The sequence below is a fragment of the Piliocolobus tephrosceles genome, chromosome 9 (assembly GCF_002776525.5).
Source record: "Piliocolobus tephrosceles isolate RC106 chromosome 9, ASM277652v3, whole genome shotgun sequence".
Classification (NCBI taxonomy): Eukaryota; Metazoa; Chordata; class Mammalia; order Primates; family Cercopithecidae; genus Piliocolobus; species Piliocolobus tephrosceles.
The window spans coordinates 51,237,728-51,256,292 of NC_045442.1; positions in this window are offsets into that span (position 1 = coordinate 51,237,728).

Sequence of the window (18,565 nt, forward strand, 5' to 3'; positions counted from 1 at the left end):
ACATAATCCCATACTTCTTGCAGGCTTTGTTCATTTCTTTTTCTTCTTTTTTCTTTTGGTTTCTCTTCTCGCTTCATTTCATTCATTTGATCCTCAATCGCTGATACTCTTTCTTCCAGTTGATCGAGTTGGTTGCTGAAGCTTGTGCATTTGTCACGTATTTCTCGCGTCATGGTTTTCATGTCTGTCATTTCGTTTATGACCTTCTCTGCATTAATTAGTCTAGCTGTCAATTCTTCCACTCTTTTTTCAAGATTTTTAGTTTCTTTGTGCTGGGTACGTAATTCCTCCTTTAGCTCTGAGAATTTTGATGGACTGAAGCCTTCTTCTCTCAACTCGTCAAAGTCATTCTCTGACCAGCTTTGATCCGTTGCTGGCGATGGGCTGTGCTCCTTTGCAGGGGGAGATGCGCTCTTATTTTTTGAATTTCCAGCTTTTCTGCCCTGCTTTTTCCCCATCTTTGTGGTTTTATCTGTCTCTGGTCTTTGATGATGGTGACGTACTGATGGGGTTTTGGTATAGGTGTCCTTCCTGTTTGATGGTTTTCCTTCTGACAGTCAGGACCCTCAGCTATAGGTCTGTTGGAGATTGCTTGAGGTCCACTCCAGACCCTGTTTGTCTGGGTATCAGCAGCAGAGGTTGCAGAAGATAGAATATTGCTGAACAGCGAGTGCACCTGTCTGATTCTTTCTTTGGAAGCTTCCTCTCAGGGGTGTACTCCACCCTGTGAGGTGTGGGGTGTCAGACTGCCCCTAGTTGGGGATGTCTCCCAGTTAGGCTACTCAGGGGTCAGGGACCCACTTGAGCAGGCAGCCTGCCCCTTCTCAGATCTCAACCTCCATGTTGGGAGATCCACTGCCCTCTTCAAAGCTGTTAGACAGAGTCATTCATGTCTGCACAGGCCTCTGCTGCTTCCCCTGTTATTTTTTAGCTGTGCCCTGTCCCCAGAGGCGGAGTCTACAGAGACAGGCAGGTTTCCTTGAGCTGCTGTGAGCTCCACCCAGTTCGAGCTTCCCAGCTGCTTTGTTTACCTACTTAAGCCTCAGCGATGGGGGGCGCCCCTCCCCCAGCCTCGCTGCTGCCTTGCGGTTAGATTGCCGCAGACTGCTGTGTTAGCAAGGAGGGAGGCTCCGTGGGCGTGGGACCCTCCCGGCCAGGTATGGGATATATTCTCCTGGTGTGCCGGTGTGCTTACAGCGCAGTATTGGGGTGGGAGTTACCCGATTTTCCAGGTGTTGTGTGTCTCAGTTCTCCTGGCTAGGAAAAGGGACTCCCTTCCCCCTTGCACTTCCCAGGTGAGGCGATGCCTCGCCCTGCTTCAGCTCTTGCTGGTCAGGCTGCAGCAGCTGGCCAGCACTGATTGTCCGGCACTCCCGAGTGAGATGACCCCAGTACCTCAGTTGAAAATGCAGAAATCACCGGTCGTCTGTGTCGCTCGCGCTGGGAGATGGAGACTGGAGCTGTTCCTATTCGGCCATCTTGCTCTGCCCCCAAGAAATAAATTTTTCTTCATAAACTACCCAGTCTATTATATTTTGTTATAGCAACAGAAAATGAACAAATGCATCTATCATTGTATATTACTGGATATAATATACATAAACTTTATACAAACTGTACATGTTTGTGTGAATTGAATTTTGTTCCTCTAGGACATGGGTTGAAGTCCTAATTCTGATACCTGTTAATGTGTATAAATGTGTATGTTCCTATGTATGTATTTCAATAATTAAATGTTTAATATTTTTAATATCTTAAACATCATAGTATGTATTGGGGAGGGATAATGGTTAGAGATCACCTCTGCTATTGACACAAAACTTATTGGGGTGAAGTGTCTTAATATTTTCTCTAAGTTTTGCATATTTAAAGTGTTTCAAAGTTAAAACTTAATAAATACACAGCATTTTTATTGTGTTAAGGTAAGTGAAAATTTGCCTTTATTAGGTAATTTTAATTTGGACCCTAACTTACTAAATAAGAGCATTTCCCTGACCACTTTCTATACCCAACTCCAACCTCTTTAATATACATAATACCCAATACCACTGTATCGTTGCATTTCATCTTAGCAAGATTAAAACAGGTTCTAAGTATCTTCTGGAGGAACCAAGTTGACATAGGTTTCAACACAGACTACAACATTTTGTTTCTTATTTTCAGGTGCCAATACCTCCAAATAGTGACAGTTACAATAATATAGAATTAGCCATGGAAATGAAAAATATAGAACAAATAATGGGAAATAAAATTAGAGAACAAGAAAAGGCATGTTGAAAGAAATAAAAAGATGGGAGGAGGAAAGTTTATTTATATGTCTGATTAATGTGTGTTTAAACAATGGTAGATTGTTAACAGTTATGAAACGTCCTGAACTGAAAAATTCTAAGTGTCTTCTTTAAATTCCCAACAGAAAATTTTTAGCCAAATGTGTAACTAGTGATATTAAGATTTCATAAATTTCAAGGATAAAAATTCTGGTGTTTATAACGACATTCTCATTAGAAAAGAAAAAGAATGTTTTCTGATGTCTCTCTTGCTCTCTCTATCCCCCCGGCCCCTCCCAAATTTCAAGTCCTCACATTTGAAAACAAATCATGCCTTCCCAACAGTTCCCCAAAGTCTTAACTCATTTAATTCACTCCCCTAAAGGAGAAAGTTAAGAAAATCTGAGAAAAGCATTAAGCAACATAAGACAAAACATACTTAAAACTTAATACAGTGGTGACCAAACATTTCATCTTTGGTTTCTCTGTTTTAGAAACACCTGTATATATGATTGAAGCAAAAGACAAGTCTGTATTCACAGCTTGCTTATCAGCATTCTAAAATCTGTATATTCTGTTACTATTTGATATTAAGCCAGAGTTTCAAGAAAATACATTCTTAATAATGTTTAAAATGACAACAGCACTTCTGTTATACAATTTAAAAGATCAACTGAAATGAGAAATGGAAAAAATGTTAATTTTGCCAAAAGATTAAATAAGTGAAATTCCTGGAATTCTTGATGAATAGTAGATTTTTTTTACTAAGTTAAAGATCAGACAATGTAATTCAATGAAGAAAATTTACCAAGCTCTCAGATGAGGATTGGCTTCTTTGAAGTCACAAAAGGGCAAAAGAACATAAGCTTGTTGTATTAGTCCATTTTCATACTGCTGGTAAAGACATACCTGAGACTGGAAATTTACAAAATAAAGGAGTTTAATGGACTTACAGTTCCACATGGCTGGGGAAGTCTCACAATCATGGCAGAAAGCAAGGAAGAGGGAGTCATGTCTTACACGGATGGCAGCAGGCAAAGAGAGTTTGTTCAGGGAAACTCCCCCCTATAAAACCACCAGTTCCTATGAAACTTATTCACTATCACAAGAACAGTATAGGAAAGATCTGCCCACATGGCTCAATTACTTCCAAATGAGTCCTTCTCACAACACATGGGAATTCAAGACTAGATTTGGGCAGGAATACAGGCAAATCATATTATTCCCCCTAGACCCTCCCAAATCTCGTGTCCTCACATTTCAAAACCAATCACGCCTTCCCAACAGTCCCCCAAAGTCTTAATTCATTTGAGCATTAACTCAAAAGTCCACAGTCCAAAGTCTCATCTGAGACAAGACAAGTCCCTTCCGTCTACTAGCCTTTAAATCAAAAGCAAGTTAGTTACTTCCTAGATACAATGAGGTAACAGGCATTTGGGTAAATACACCCACGTCAAATGGGAGAAATTGGCCAAAATGAAGGGGCTACAGGCCCCAAGCAAATCTAAAATTCAGCAAGGCAGTCAAATGGTATTTTTTATTTTATTTTATTTTATTTAGTTTATTTTTTTGAGATGAAGTCTCACTCTTGCCACCAAGGATGGAGTGCAATGGCGTGATCTCGGCTCACTGCAACCTCCATCTCCTGGGTTCAAGCAATTATCCAGCCTCAGTCCCCGGAGTAGCTGGAATAACAGGTGCTCACCACCATGACGGGCTAATTTTTGTATATTTAGTAGAGATGCAATTTCGCCATGTTGGCCAGGCTGGTCTTGAACTTCTAACCTCAGGTGATCTGCCCACCTCAGCCTCCCGAAGTGCTGGGACTAGAGGCTTGAGCTGCCACACCCGTCCTGGGCAGTCAAACCTTAAAGTTCGAAAATGATCTCTTTTACCTCCATGTTTCACATCCAGGTCATGTTGAAGCAAGAGGTAGGGTCCCATGACCTTGGACAGTTCTGCCCCTGTAGCTTTGCAAGGTATACCCTCACTCCTGGCTGGTTTTATGGGCTGGTGTTGAGTGTCTGCAGCTTTCCCAGGCACATAGTGCAAGCTGTCATTAAATCTACAATTCTGGGGTCTGGAGGATGGCAGGTGCCCCAGTAGGGACTCTGTGTGGGGTCTCCAACTCCACATTTCCCTTCCGCACTGCCCTAGCAGAGGCTCTCCATGCGGGCTGGGCCCCTGGAGCAAACTTCTACCTGGGCATCCAGGCATTTCCATATATCCTCTGAAATCTGGGGGTAGGGTCCCTAACCCCAATTCTTGACTTCTTTGCACCCACAGGCTCAATACCACATGGGAGCTGCCAAGGCTTGGGATTTGCATTTCCTGAAGCCATGGCACGAGCTCAATGTTGGCCCCTATCAGCCACAGCTGGAGAGGCTGTGATGCAGGGCACCAAGTCCCTAGGCTGCACACAGCATAAATATGCGGCGCCTGGCTCACAAAACCATTTCTTCTTCTTAGGCCTCAGGGCCTGTGATGGAAGGGGCTGCTGTGAAGAACTCTGACATGGCCTAGGGACATTTTCCCCATTTCTTGGGGATTAACATTCAACTCCTAATTACTTATGCATATTTCTGCAGCAGGCTTGGATTTCTCCTCAGAAAATGGGATTTTCTTTTCTATCGCATCATTAGGCTGCTAATTTTTCAAACTTTTATGCTCTGCTTCCCTTACAAAACTGAATGCCTTTAACAGCACCCGAGTCACATCTTGAAGGCTTTGCTGCTTAGAAATTTTTTCAACCAGATACCTTAAATCATATCTCTCAGGTTCAAAGTTCCACAAATCTCTAGGGCAGAAGCAAATGCTGCCAGTCTCTTTGCTAAAACCTAACAAGAGTTACCTTTGCTCCATTTCCCAACAAGTTCCTCATCTCCAACTGTGACCACCTCAGCCTGGACTTCGTTGTCCATATCATTATCAGCATTTTGGTCAAAGCCATTCAACTAGTCTCTAGGAAGTTCCAAACTTTCCCACCTTCCCTGTCTTCTTCTGAGCCCTCCAAACTGTTCCCATCTCTGCCTGTTACCCAGTTCCAAAGTCGCTTCCACATTTTGGGGTATCTTTTCAGCAGCACCCACTTTTCTGGTAGCAATTTAATGTATTGTTTCATTTTCTTGCTGCCGATAAGACATGCTCAAGCCTGGGCAATGTACAAAATAAGGAAATTTAATGGACTTACAGTTCCACATGGCTGAGGAGGTCTCACAGTCATGGCAGAAAGCAAGGGGGAGGAAGTCACATCTTACATGGATGGCAGCAGGCAAAGACAGAGCTTGTGCTGGGAAACTCCCCCTTATAAAACCACCAGATATCATGATATGATTGACTACAACAAGAACAGAACAGGAAAAACCTGTCCTCACGATTCTATTACCTCCCACTGGCTCCTTCCCACAATAAGTGGGAATTCACGTTGAGATTTGGCTAGAGATGTAGCCAAACCATATCACTTCTTGTTAATGTTCTGAATTGCTCATGGTTAGTTATGGTCATGTATAGCTAGGTCTTGAACAAAAAATGTCAGAATTATTGGTTAAATTTCCTGGCTTCAATCTGCTACCACTGTCCCTAACTTCATACTGAAGTATTGGTCCCAGGGAGCTGTTCTGAAGTAAATGCTCTTGGTGAAGGATGAAGATGAATCAGAGGAAATAATTCACCATTACTGGAAAATACTTCACTGTTCTTGACTCGGAAATATATTATTTTTGTTATTATGATAATTTATTATATGTTCTGCTCATTAAATGTCCTGTTCATAATAATCTGTAACCAAATCTCTGCAATAATGCTTTGCATATAGGAGTCTAATGTATTCATCGTTCCCAATAAGCCTATGAACACACTGAATAGTCAGTTATGTAAGGGCCTGAACTCAGGAACTGCTCACTTACACATATAATGTACATATTCTGGACCACGGTTACTACATTTCATATTTGTCAATTCTGTATTTGAGTATTTTCTAAATATAAAAATAGTTTAGAACTTTAAATGGCAAACAGAGCACATCAAAATTCATTATTTCTTTTTCTGTATTAAATTATTTTTCCCAATCTGGTTAAAAGGTAAATAGTACTTTTCCTGAACTATTTTTATTAAAATATTAGTATTACAAGTTTCACCTCTTTTTAGATAATGCTTTCACTTAAAGGTGCTTATCCACATTAGCTACTATTTCAAAGGCTGAAGACTCTTGAAGTCTTTTTTTCTGATAACATTCATAAGACAGATATGAGAAAGCTTTATGTCCACATCATTTAAAAGAAAAATACTGTATCTAATTTCTAATGTACCACTCATGTGCATACGCAAAATCTAGTCTCAATTATACTTTCTCCTTTTTTCATTTCTACTTAATGCTTCTCTTCATTCTCTAAAAGTATTTCAAGTTTAAAAATACATCAAAAGCCAAACTGGTTTGAAACTACAGTTTCAGCATTAACCTTCACATAACACAGCAAGGATTCCTCCTTGTTATGATTTCAGCCTTGCACACTTCCACAAATTCATGCACAGAAAGTCAGACTCAGGCCAAGGATTTCTTTCAATTTCTTGAGAGAAACCAGCAATGTGATTAATAAGAATTATTTAAGAATTGTTGCCGGGAGCGGTGGCTCAAGCCTGTAATCCCAGCACTTTGGGAGGCCGAGACGGGTAGATCACGAGGTCAGGAGATCGAGACCATCCTGGCTAACACGGTGAAACCTCGTCTCTACTAAAAATACAAAAACTAGCCGGGCGAGGTGACGGGCGCCTGTAGTCCCAGCTACTCGGGAGGCTGAGGCAGGAGAATGGCATAAATCCGGGAGGCGGAGCTTGCAGTGAGCTGAGATCCAGCCACTGCACTCCAGCACGGGCGACAGAGCGAGACTCCGCCTCAAAAAAAAAAAAAAAAAAAAAAAAAAGAATTGTTGCAAGGCAAAGTGTCAAAAAATACCATGCTACAAAACTTCCAGTGCTCTCGCCTTCATAGAAAAAGGAGAAGGAAATCTTTTGTATTAGGTAATGAAAAATGATTTACCCAAACATATTCTGGGATGTACAATTTCTCTCTCACTTTGTGGGACTAGCAGTAAGATGCATGCTTTCTTTACTTCTTTTAACTTATCTCCATAGAATATTAATTGAGGTAAAAGGAAAACTTTGTTTTTTTTTTTTTATTCACACAACACTTCTGACACCAAATGTGTGGCATTTTTTTTTTTTGTTTGCACACCAAAAAATTCTCCAACTCTCTGGATACCAATAGAGTATCTTAAACTTTATGTCTGACACTAAGTACCTAGAGTTTTAGCACAGACACCACAAGTTAAGGGCTCAGCCTCACAATATTTCCCCACAATTCAGACACCAATCACAAGTCCTAGGTTGTCACTTCCACTCTCACCATCTATAAATTAGGGATTCCCACAACCCTCTCTTCAGATCATATACTTTGCTGTAATGACTCATGATTCAGGGAAATACTTTCTTATTACTGGTTTATTATAGAGGATACAACTCAGAAAAAAAAAATGAAAAACTAAGTGATGCATGGGGGCAAGGTGTGGATTATGGGGTGCGGAGCTTCCACGGTTTTTCAAGGTGTGCCAGCCTCCCGGCACCTCCATTGTTCACCAACCCAGAAGCTCTGTGAACCTCATTGGTTAGAGCTTTTATGAAGATTTCACCAAATAGGCATGGATGAGTAAATCATTGGCCATTTGTGACTGAACTCAACCTGTAGCTCCTCTCCTTCCCTGGAGATTGAAGGGTGGGGATGAAAGTCCCAAACCTCTGATACCATGGTTGCTTTCTCTGTCAATAAATGCCCATTCTCCAAAAGTCATCTTATTAGCATAACCTTGGATGTGGTTGAAGAAAGCTTATTATGACTAGCAAAAGATGTTCCTTTCACCCACATCACTTAGTAAATTCCAAAGGTTCTTGAAGCTCTTATGTTAGGAACCTGGGACGAAGACCAAGTATTTTAACAAAAGATTTCCCCATCACTCCTATTATTCAGGAAGTTATAAGGGTTTTAGAAGCTCTGTAACAGGAATTGGGGGGCAGAGACTAAATCTGTATATTTTATTACATCACAGAAGCATTAATACATTGATTTGCAGAACACTTTCATTGAAGATGGACCTGCTTTTTAATTTTTTTTAAATATAGACATAGCAAAATTCACTTTTTGTGTGTGTACAGTTCCATAAATTTTGACACATTGCCACATCACTACCATCATAGTCAAAATATACAATGATTTCATCAACATCCCCCAAAAATCATCTCATATTTTCCCTTTGTACCTCCTTCAAATATAAAAACAAACGCTAGCCAGGCACAGTGGCTCACGCCTGTAATCCCAGCACTTTGGGAGGCCAAGGCAGGCAGATCACGAGGTCAGGGGATAGAGACCATCCTAGCTAACATGGTGAAACCCCGTCCCTACTAAATATATCAAAAATTAGCCTGGTGTGGTGGCGGGCGCCTGTGGTCCCAGCTACTAGGGAGGCTGAGGCAGCAGAATAGTGTGAACCTGTGAGACAGAACTTGCAGTGAGCAGAGATCGCCACTGCACTCCAGCCTTGGCAACAGAGCGAGACTCCATCTCTAAAACAACAACAACAACAACAACAACAACAACAAAACTATAAGACTAACTTCTGTTGTTTCTATTTTATAATTGTATAATTGTATTTTATAATTTTTGTGTGATGTACTTTAAAAAAAATTTGCTGAAGTAATCTGATTTTTTCAATGAATATTAAATAACTACTACAAACCAGGTACTCTATAAGTCATCTGGGTCAGAACAGTAAGTAGAAAAGCCTTATGGTGTTTACATATTTCAATGGGGGAAAGAATGAGTAGTAAAAAATAAGCATTATAAATAAGAACATTATATAGTATGTTAGAAAAAAAATCCTAAAGAAAGAAAAAAGAGAGAGATTGGAAATGGTAAGTTGCAGATAAATGATTGCAAATTTATATAGGTGATCATTAAAAAAGTAATTCCATGGTGATAAAGATTATTCAAATTCCAAATCTTTACCTGATGATAATCTGGATTTTATAAAATCTATTTTTAGTGAATTTACATAAAAATGTGTTTAAATCAAAGTCTTAATTGAATTCACCGAACCATATCATTGAGTTTCCTTTTCTCTATATGACATTGTTTTTACTTGTAATTTAAGTCCATCTCTTTCATATATTTGAAAACTGAACTGGTAGGAAATACATCTTCAAATGCATTTGCGAAATTATAAATTTTTAGAAAAATTTGGAAATATGTCATATTTTGTTTGTAATTTAAGCACATGACATTATATCTCCATTCTCTCAAGACTCAATTTATGTGACTTTAAATGATCAAAAAAGTTATTAATTCATACATATGAATGATGTCAGCACATTTCTTAAAGCTGGAAAACTGAATACTAAGGTGTATGCCTAAATGAAACCAGACTATCTGACCTCTAGGACCCTAGTAAGGGGCTGGGGCATGACTGAGAAAAAAATGGAGAATGAACACAAATTTACAAACTAGATAGTTGCACAGATAAAATTATGAGATTATCTCCTTGCTTCCTTTAGTAACTCCCCACCCACTAGCGATCATAGATATTTAATCTCCGAGCAGGAGACTGGAGGATTCTTTCCTGGAGAAACTGAACATTCTAGAAGTAAAGCCCTCCAGAATACTAACATTTGGGAGAGGAGATGGAGTGATTCTTAAATAAATGAATGAATTTGCTCCTAGTTTCTATAAGTGTAACTTGTGATTTAACAATTCCTGCTCAGCCACACAGAGCTCCATGACAGACTTCAACACTTCACTCTTGCATGGGAAAAGACGGCCAGGAGTCACCGGATTTGAGAAAAAGCCTGGAATATCCATGAACAAACCCGAAATACTCATAAGGAGAAAAGGGGTATAAGAATGCATTTAAACCCAGGATTTTCACAAAGCACAACATACTTCAAAGAGAAAAATAATGTAAAAAATATTTTTATCATTCCATGCAATTAAGTTTAAAAGATTATAAATTTAGAAACAGCTAACCAATTTGTTTCTTAGAATCCTCAGCTGCAGGAATAGTTCTTGAAAGAAAGGACATACAAAAGGGTTTCTGTAGATGAGTCCTAGAGTAACTAGGATTTCACAGATTCTGAGCATGGAAGTGAACAGATCTAAGTTAGTGAAAACTGAACTCTGTAAACGAACAAAACCATAAATCTTTCATTTTGGGAGTACAGTTAAGGAAAGAGAATGTAATACTTGAATACCTTATAGAATATAGACTGGATAGTGTGGGCTTTTTTTTTTTTTTTTTAAAGGAATCTCACTCTGCCACCCAGGCTGGAGTGCAGTGGGGTGATCTGGGCTCACTGCAACCTCCGCCTCCTGGGTTCAAGCGATTTTCCTGCCTCCACCTCCTGAGTAGCTGGGACTACCGGTGTGTGTCACCACACCTAATGATTTTTTTTTTTTTTTTTATTAGAGACGGGTTTTCACCATGTTGGCCAGGCTGGTCTTGAACTCCTGACCTCAGGTGATCCGTCTGCCTTGGCCTCCCAAAGAGTTGGGATTACAGGCATCAGCCACCATGCCCGGCAATAATGTCTACTTTTATTTGAAATACACATCCAATATCTCAAGTATCTCCTATAATTTTCTCATAAGTATTAGTTTTAATGTCATGTATCTAGAAGGTCTCATTTAAAAATCTCTTTTCGACAGCAATCAGATGGCTACTTATAGCATAGTACACAGGCTAACAGCTGATTTCTAAAATATTATTACTTCACTGTGGGGAAAAGAAAGAGAGATCAGCCTGTTACTGTGTCTATATAGAAGGAAGTAGACATAAGAGACTCCATCTGGTTCTGTATTTGAGATGCTGTTAATCTGTGACCCTACTCCCAACCTTGTCCTTGCAAGAGACATGTGTTGTGGTGACTCAAGGCTTAATGGATATTGGGCTGTGCAGGATGTGTCTTTGTTAAACAAGTACCTGAAGGCAGCTTGCTGATTAAAAATCCTGCCCGTCCCTGGGCAATGGAACATCTCGGTGTAAAACCCATTGTGTGCTTTGTTTACTGAGCAATGAGAAAACCGCCTTTAGGAATAAGGTGGGACTTGCTGGAGCAATGCTGTTAAAAGGTTTATGGAGAGTTTGCATATGCATCTCAAGGCACAGCATTTTCCTTTAAACTTATTCATGTTACAGGGATTTTTGTTCATATGTATTACTGCTGATTTCCTCCCTACAATGATCCTATTGTCCAGCCACTCCCTTATGTTTAAGATGGTAAAGATAATTATCAATAAATACTAAGGGAACTCAGAGACCGGCGTGGGTCCTCTGTAAGCTGAGCGCCGGTCCCCTGGGCCCCGCTTTTCTTTCTCTATACTTTGTCTCTGTGTCTTATTTCTTAAGTTTCTCGTTCCACCTAATGAGAAACACCCACAGGTGTGGAGGGGCAGGCCACCCCTTCACTTCACTGTATATCTGAATCTATAATCTGACTTTAATATAATTGATTGAAATGAATAATCTATTTTTGATCCTGGTTTCGTCCCATTTTATGATTTATTCCAGACTATACAAAAGATAAGTCCTTCTTCATGATGAATTGAGACTTGTGGTAACCTTCTCAACTCTTGGACACACAGAAATAAGATATAACCCATCAGTTCTCATGGAGATCATTAAAATGACCATTTAAAGTACAGCAAATGTAATGTGTTGTGACTCTTTTAATTAAAGGTGTTACTTGTCAACCCATAGATAAGTGATGCTATGCCGTTACTCCTTTTGCAGATGAGAGAAAACTCCCCACATCTTACATTATAAGCCTGTTTTCATAAACTAGATAATCAGAAAATGATGTCTTTCATGTACAGCAGTGTCACTATTATATATAACCAGTGTCATCTGGTTAATAGAATTATGTGCTTCCCTAATATGCACATATTTCGGGAGGGATATGAAATTAGTGGAATTTTCTAATTCGCCAAGCTTTGGCAAAATCTTTATCTGGCAGTAATTGGCGCTTAATTAGCAAATTCATATACTTTGCAGTTTCAAATCTTTGAGATTTCTTACAATTCTCAATGAGGGATGTGCCAGACATAAAGAAAACCTTGATCCAAATGCTAATATTCAGAATTGGACTGACCTCCAATAAAATATGACACTCAAGTCCCTAGCTAATTTAAGTATTCAATTATAATTGAGCCAAATGGCAACAGTCAAGAAAGTTTTAGAGTTCTTCACAAGGCAGCATTCTCTCCATTAAACTCATAATTACACTGGTCATACTATATATGAAGTTGGGTTAACAATGAACGGTTAAAGAACATGAATGTGGCATGTCACATGAAGAATACAGAATTATATCCATAACTTATAACAATTTTATTTTCTAAGAATAAATGCGTTCCTGTTTTATCAATTTCATATTAATAAATGCAATGGATATATTGTTAGCAAATTTGATTAGACAATTCTCACACTGCTTTTAAAAATATGTATTACAGTCTCTACTGTATGGTGACCTGAGACTACATTTTACCACTTCCACTTGTTATCCAGAGTTTACTCTACATTCGCCTCTATAATATTTTATTGTTCTCCACAGAAATTGAAATCCAAATTTAATCTACTATCCTACAGTGATATTTTTCTTTTGAAGTCACTGCTCAAAATGAGGTGCTTGTTTTCAGTATATGCAGACACCATCTAAATGGCTTCCTGGATGATCTTAGCCTTAAATAGGGAGTGATATGTTGACATGCATGTCACACGAAGATGCATTATACAAGATGCACTCACCAAAGAGACACAACCTGTAGGCACAGTGAGAATCCAAGACAGAGGAAAAGGATTCCGAAAATCCCGCATCATTTTCTGTCAAGCAATCAATATACCTCTCTGCATGTCACAATGACAGTGTTACTTTATAGAACCATAAGAAAACTCTCATTAACAAAAAATCAGCACATTAAAAATTGTAAATTCATCCAATATTTAAATCAAGATTTTCATATTTTATCTAAATAAGGATGAGATTTTCCGAGGAATTCTTTAAAAATTGAGCTCAAGTATTACATTTAAAATTGATCCAACTTAGGAAAACATGTACAGGAAGCTTATGAGAAATTTTTATATCACACAACATGCTGTAAGAGCACTGATTAGAGCCAGTTTGATTTTTTAAATGAGATAACTGTAGATTCACATGTTGATTTAAAAAATAATACAGACAGATCTTATCTGCCCTTTATCCAGTTTGGACCAAAGACAACATATTGTACAATTTTAGAACAATTTTACAATCAGAATATTGACATTGATGTAGTCATATATAGAATATTCTCATCACCACAAAGATCCCTCATGTTACCCTTTTATAGTGACATCTACATAGTATCTTAAGTTTTTAAAACATTTACCTATTGAAGGACATCTGTGTGGTTTCCAGATTTTGGCTATTATGTATAAAGCTACCATAAACAAACATTTGTGAACAGGCTTTTGCCTTAACATAAATTTTTATTTCTCTAGGATAAGTGTACAGGAGTGCTATAATGTATCATATGATAGTTGTATCTTTAATTTGGTAAAAAATTGTCAAAATGTTTTCCAAGGTGGTAGTGCAATTTTACATTCCCACCAACAAAGTACTGTGAGTAAATTTCGCTGAATCCTTCCTGGTATTTGCTGTTTAAATTGTTACTTATTGTATCCATTCTGATACGTGTGAAGTGATACCTTCTTATGGTTTGCACTTGCATTTCCTTAATGGCTAATGATATTTAATATCTTTTCATGTGCTTAATTGCTTATGACTTCTTTGGTAAACTACCTATTTCTGTATTTACACCCATTTTCTAACTGGATTTGTTTTTCTCTCTTTTACTGTTGCACATTGAAAATTATATTCTAGATGTTAGCCCTTTATTTTATGTGTGGTTTGCAAATATTTTCTCCTAATATTCAAATTCTTCTTTCATCCTTTTAACAGTATCTTTTGTAGAGCAAAACTTTTAATCTTGAGGAAGCCCAATTATCAATTTTTCCTTTTATAAATTATACTTTTGATGTCAAGTCTAAGAACCCTTTGCTTTGCTCTATTGCCTAAAGAATGTTTTCTAAATTTTTATTCTAAAAGTTTTATAATTTTACATTTTAGTCCATGATCCAGTTTGAGTTAATGTTTTACCAACTTTTGAGACTTCTGTTGAAATTCATTTTATTGTATATGGATGTTCAATTGTTCCAGCAAAATTTATTAAAAAGACTGTCTTTCCTACACTGAATTGCTTTTGCACTTTTGTCAAAAAGCAGTTGCAAATTTGTATGGGACTGTCTGAGTTCTCTGCTCTGTTTTACTGAACTGCATGTCTATCCTTCAGCCAAAACAGCACTGTCTTGATTATCGTGACTAGAAAATTAGATGAAGTTAGTAAACTGCTTTATACACTTTATTCTTTTACAAAATTGTTTCAGCTGTGTTAGTTCCATTGCCTTTCCATATACATGTTAGAATATTATTGTCTAATATTTGATAGGAATTTTATCAAACCTGTATCTCAAATTTTTTGTAAGAATTATGTTAAATGTATGCCAATGTAGACAGAATTGGCATAATTATCATGCTGAATATTCCAATCTATGAAAAAGTATGTTTTTTCATTTATTTAGGTTTTTATTAATTTATTTCATAAAATTCTGTGGTTTTAATATAAAAACACTGCACATGTTTTACTAGATATTTCATTTAATTTTGAGAAATTGTAAATGGTATTGTGTTCAAATATTCATTACTAACATAAATATAATGGAGAGAGAGATGGGAGAGAGAAATGTTTGTGAAGAAATTGCTTCATATGACCATGAAAGCTGGTAAGTACAGAATCTGCAGGGCAAGTTGGCAGGCTGACCAAGGAAAAACGTGTTTTTCACCTAGAGTATGAAGACAGGCTGCAGGCAGATTCTTCTCTCCCTCAGGGGAACCAGCCTTTCTTTTTAAGGCTTCCAGTGGTGGATAAAGACTATCTATCTCCTTTACTCAAACTCTGCTGATTTAAATGGTTATCTCATATCAAACATAACTTCAAAGTAACATCCAGATTACTATTTGAGCAAATAGCTGGATAACATATTCTAGCCTTTATGTATACCTACTTTACTTAAATATAAAATTAAACATCAAAAGTCCAAACTTTTTAAACTTGTCACCCCTTTATTTCATCCACACTAAATCTTCAAGCAAATAACAAATCATATTTCTCATTTTCATGATACAAGTACCCAGCATACAACCACAAATGCACTAACTTTTGCTGAAGAAAATGATGCAAAGACCTTGAGTGATGTTCACTCATCTCCTTAATATCCTGTAACTAAAATATTGCAACACAAAGCTAACATTAATTAAATGCTATGATATGAAGTCAATACATGCTATGTTCTATAGTAAGCTTATAAGAGAAGAAAACAAAGGTATTTGAGATACACACACACACACACACGGAAACGTATTTGTAACAAAATAAGAAATATTCATGACAGTTATAGTCCTATAATTTTTGTAAGTGATCATGGGTTGTAGCTAGTATTTATGACTACCTTCTTCTAATCCATTCTGCATTCTCTTTGCCCACAGCAAGCACCTCAGTTGGTTTTGGTTCTTTACTTGGTGGAATGAGCTAAACTTTCATTACTGAAGGGTTTGGGCTGTTAGTAGTCTTGCTTGAATCAGGTTGTTGTAGTTTACTGTTGACATTAATCATAGGGAATGGTGACACTAAGAGATGCCCTAAGTTATCTCCTGCATTTTAGGCATACTCTTCCTTATTTCCATTGTGGAGTAATAGTTCAATTTCCCCTTGGTAATCAGAATCAAACACCACGACCACACAGTAACTCTCTTCTTTGCCTGTTGACTCAGAGGCACGAGGGTTTTCAACTGGCCAGGCAGCAGTCTTGATTTCTAGCTCAACTTCCTTACTAGTTATAGGGCTATTCAAATGATCTATTTCATATTGAGTGAATTTTGGTAGTTGGTGTTTTTATTGGTAGAAATACGTGTATTTCATCTAAGTTGTCTATTTTATGTATATAGAGTTGTTCATAATATTATTATCCTTTTGATATCTATAGAGTCTTTAGTGATATTCTCTATTTCATTCATATTGAGAAATTGTGTCTGTCTCTGTTTTTTGTCAGACTATCTAAAGGCTTATTTTATTGATTTTTCAAAGAACAGACATGGTTGTCTCTATAGATTTTCCTTTGTTCTCAATTTTATTCATTCTGATCATATATTATTTCCTTCACTCTATTGCATAGGATTAATTTTGCACTTCTTTTTTTTTAGTTATTAGAAAAGAGCTTATATTATTAATTTGAGAGATTTTCCTCTTTTCAAATGTATGTATTTAGTGCTTTACATTTCCCTCTAATAACCATTTTATCTGTGTCTCACAAATTTTGATGTGTTTGGAGTAGCTAGTCACAGTGCAGCAAGATAGTCTCCTCATTTGCACTCTGATGGCCTGGGTGGGTGTGACCAGAGTTTCTTTTCTTGGGGTTTGACTGCAGAACTGCAAGTAGGGTCTAAAGGTTTTCTGTCATGCTCAGCTGAACTTTTCCTGGAATTTGGGTGGAAATAATAGGCTTTTTGGCAGGTTTTCCTTTTTGTTTTTGTCTGAGCCTATTTTGGTGCTTTCAGGTTACCACCTTCTCCAGCACACAATTTAGGATACACGAGGGAAAAATAAAACCTAAGGATATCACTGAACAGTTAATTCTTTGAGTTCCATGGTTCCTAGTAGGTCTGCCTTCTTCCCTTCTTTCCTCAACCTTTCAGGTTTTTGTTTTACATACATAAATGTAACTTATACTAACATAGCATGCTTTTAAGTTGTACTTAGTGGATGAAATAAGGAAAAGTGCATCTACTTCATCTTCCTTATAACCTACTTTTGACTCACTCCAAACTGCTTTTATAAGTCCTTCAGAAAAAAAAAAAAAAAGAAAGCATTGCTTTCAAACCCACATACATTAAAATGGCGTAAGAAGTCTGAACTAATTGAGAAAGGAATGTAGTTCTTATCTGCACTGAGCTACTCAGTTTGAACTAATTCCAGTCATTTAATGTATTCTGGCTTAAGTTCTCACTTAGGAAAGAGGATTAACTATAGGTTAGCATCTATAGGCCAGAGTACCAACCTGCTTGGCAATATCTAATGATTATTTGTATATGGATGTTGTAAAGTTTTCTTATATCATATTTGACAATTAAAGACAACTAATATCAAGTTCTAATATTCAATGTAATATACATTCTGATTGAACTATTTCCCTCAAGTAGATAGTATTTTCATAATATTTCAAATATAGATTGTTTTGAAGAATCATAAAACCGTATGGCTTAAGCCCATAGTATTCCAGAAGAAGTAAAGCTATCTGTGAAAACAGGAACCACTGCTTCCATATTCTATCCAGAACAAAAAGGTAACTAATTATTAAATTGACTTATCTTGCAAGTAAACATTCTGATCTATCTATCCCTTTGCTCACTGAGTGATTGCAACTGCAGAGAAAGTATTGTATTCAGTGCTGCTGGTAATAGAACAAGGAATCAAAACTTTGGGCTAGATGACTAACTCATGACCCATCAATTGAATTGGCTCTGCCTGGTTTCATAATTTAATTTCAGTTGCAACCTTTTGGCTCAAGCAAAACATATGAATTTGAAAGGAATATCACACAGAAGCAGAGATGAAATGTTTCAGTATCACAACAACCAGTATATTCTGGGCAGGCAGGGACATCTGATGACTCAGAGGCAGAGAGAAGCAGAGTGGCACTGTCCTCATACCAAAGTGAAAGCCTGCAGCCAGCTGAGGCCCCCAGGCACTGTTGTCCCTCATGGCACAGAGCTGCCTTTGCCATTACAGAAGAAAGAGAAACAAAGAATGGGAAGATGAAGGATGACATGTGATTTATTTCTTTCCTCAAGACTTAACATAATGTCTGGGACATTATGGGACAAGCAGGCACTGCAAAACTATTCAATGGGGATAAACTACTCTGATTTACAATTCTTTCCCTTGCTGTCCAACACTGGATTAGGCAATGCTTCTCTCAGAACGTCAGTTTTCCCATTTGTAAAATAGGAATTAAAATAATATTATGTTGTTTCAGGGATAGAATGTGGCAATGCCCATAAACGTACTTTGCGAATTTTAAAGTGCTATGAAAATTTAAAGGAAATAA